Genomic DNA, 3,452 nt, shown 5'->3' on the forward strand with positions numbered 1-3,452 from the left:
GCTTTGGAACAAGAATCAGAACTTTTGTATCTATATGTTTTATTTATCATTGTTCTGTTTTCAATATCAAAAAAATACTTTTATTAATTTTTAGTTTGTTTTTTGAGACAAGGTCTATCTGTCCTGGAACTCACTTTGTAGACCAGGCTGGCCTATGAACTCAGAAATCTGCCTGCCTCTGCCTTCCCAAGTGCTGGAATTTAAGGCGTGCGCCACCATGCCCGGCAAGGTCTATCTTTTATAGGTCTGGGATGTATTTGCTTTGCCTGGATGTATGTGTGTATCTGCTCACAGAGGGAAGAAAAGGATTTCAGATCCTCTGGAAACCAGAGTTACAGTTATTTGTGAGCCACCATGTGGGTAATGGGAACCAAACCCCAGGTTCTCTGCAAGATTAACAAGTGCGCTGGCCGTGGTGGCACACGCCTTTAATCCCAGCACTTGGGAGGCAGAGGCAGGCGGATTTCTGAGTTCGAGGCCAGCCTGGTCTACAGAGTGAGTTCTGGGACAGCCAAGGCTATACAGAGAAACCCTGTCTGGAAAAACAAACAAGCAAGCAAACAAACAGAATAACAAGTGCTCTTAACTCCCAAGGCATCTCTCCACTCCACTATTTGTTTATTTCTCCATCTTCTCTCTCTGGTAGTAAATGGTCTCCATTAAGGGCAATGATTAAATTTGTTTTGTTTATTTCTATATCCTCATGGCCCAGCCCAATGCTGACCACACAGTAGGATCCTCAATAAACACATTTTTTTTCATTTATATATTTATTGGCAGGGGCCATGTATGCCAAGCGTGGAGGTCCAAGGATAATTTGCACGAATTGTTTCTTTCCTTCCACCCTGTGGGTTCTGGGGATCAAACTCAAGCCACCAAGCTTGGCATCAACCACCTTTACCTACTGAGTCATCTTACCCTCAATACATACTTCTACAAACCTGACATGGTAGTACATGCCTTTAATCTGAGCACTCATTAGGTAGAGGTAGGCAGAGCTCTGTGAATCTGAGACTAGCCTGGTCTATACAGTGAGTTTCAGGACAGCAAGAACTACATGAGAGACTCTTTCTTCATGATGGTGGTGGTGGTAGTCGTGGTGGTGGTGGCGATAATAATGAACAATAAACACTTTTAGATAAACAAGTGCTTAGTGAGTGTGGCTCAGGAGCACCTACGGGAAGTTGTAAGAGTCACAGTTTCTTACCTGATACCAGTCATCTTCACCCCAAGACAGCATGAAACACAAGAGTTAAGCATCTGGACTTAGTCATTTATAACTAGGGGACCTTGCACATGCCACTGTCCAGAAATCACCTCAATCTTTCAACTGGAAATAAGAGAATAGGTCTAGCATATATGCAAAGTACTTGGAATAGGTTATATATAACTTTGATCAAATAATGGCATATATTATCCACTTGACTATTTCTCCCTGATAATACTCTCTCTCAGAGCAGAACTCCTGTCTGGTGTTAATCTACACATACTCCACAGTGGAAAACAGTATGGGCTCAGTATTTGGAGAAGGACTGAACATATTAGCTCAGTTACTGACTGTACTCAAAATCTTGCTCCTAGTCACCATCACAATTACTGTTCTTATGTATTGTTAAATACCTTAAGTGACTTTCCTTTCATTATATCTCATTTCCTAAATGCTTTCCCTCTCTCTTTGAAATAGGGTTGCATGTAAGCCAGGTTTGCCTCCAACTGACTTCTAACAAGGAAGACCTTAAACTTCTTGTCCTCCTTCCTCTGCGATTACAGCCATGCAGAACCACCTCCAGTTCATGTGTTGCTGGAGAACCTAGGGCTTCATGCATACTAAGCAAGCACACTGCCACCTGAACTACCTCCCTAGCCCTCTATTTCTATTTCTTTATACCTACTGAAAAATCATACAGCCTTTCCAAGTCTTTTCTCTCTCTGAAGAGTCTGGAGAAAAGCACATGTTTTAGACCTGAGCTAAAGTTCTGGTTTTTAACCCAACACCACAGCTTTCTGAGATCTTTTAAATCTTGATTATATCATCACTAATAATATTACCTCCCAAAACTCTGGGAGGGATGGGGGACCCACCCATCTCCAAAATTTAACCCAGATTTGCTCCTGTCTAAAGGAAATATAGGAACAAAGGGTGGAGCAGAAACTGAAGGAAAGGCCATGAGAGACTGCCCTACCTGGGGATCCATCCCATATGCAGACACCAAACCCAGACACTATTGTGGATGCCAAGAAGTGCTTGCTGACAGGAGCCTGATATGGCTGTCTCCTGAGAGGCTCTGTCAGAGTCTGACAAATACAGAGGTGGATGCTCGCAGCCAACCATTGGAATAAGCACAGGGACCCCAATCAAGGAATTAGGAGAAGGACTGAAGGAGCTGAAGGGGCCTTATCTGGCATCAATGGGAGGGGAGGCCCTTGGTCCTGTGAAGGCTTGATGCCCTAGTGTAGGGGAATGCTAGAGCAGTGAGTCTGGAGTGGGTGGGGGGGGGGGAGCACCCTCATAGAAGCAGGGTAAGGGGGGAATGGGATAGGGGGCTTGCAGAGGGGAAACCGGGAAAGGGGATAACATTTGAAATGTAAAGAAATAAAATATCCAATTTTAAAAAAAGAAAAAACTAATTTGATGCACAAAATATTGAGGAATATTTATTTTTAAATTTATTCATTTATTTATTTATTTATTTATTTATTTAATGCATACTAGTACATACTAGTACACTGTCACTGTCTTCAGACACACCAGAAGAGAGCATCAGATCTCATTACAGATGGGTGTGAGCCACCATGTGGTTGCTGGAATTTGAACTCAAGACCTCTGGAAGAGCAGTCAGTGCTCTTAACTGCTGCCCAGAATATTTATTTTTAAGCTTTTGCTAATATGTAAATATATATACATGTATATATATACACATATATATGTGTGTGTGTGTGTGTGTATGTGTGTGTGTTTATATATAACTGATCACAAAGAGTATAATATATTTTAATCTTGACCTTTAAAAAAACACATCACACAGCTTGATTAACATAAGCAATTATACAAGCACTTGCCCAAACCCATGTCTATAAACTCAGTGAATTTCTACATGCTTACAATAGCTATTATGAAGCTATGGAGCTTTGCATTCCATTTGACAGCACCAATATCAAACCATCAATTATGTAAATACATTTATTTTCTTTTTTTTTAATTTTTAATATTTTTATTACATATTTTCCTCAGTTACATTTCCAATGCTATCCCAAAAGTCCCCCATACCGCCCCCTACTTCCCTACCCACCCATTCCCATTCTTTTGGCCCTGGCATTCCCCTATATTGGGGCATATAAAGTTTGCAAGTCCAATGGGCCTCTCTTTCCAGTGATGGCCGACTAGGCCATCTTTTGATACATATGCAGCTAGAGACAAGAGCTCCGGGGTTCTGGTTAGTACATCATGTTGT

Source organism: Mus caroli, unplaced genomic scaffold (genome assembly GCF_978045245.1).
Source record: "Mus caroli unplaced genomic scaffold, Mus_caroli_1 scaffold_5, whole genome shotgun sequence".
Lineage (NCBI taxonomy): Eukaryota > Metazoa > Chordata > Mammalia > Rodentia > Muridae > Mus > Mus caroli.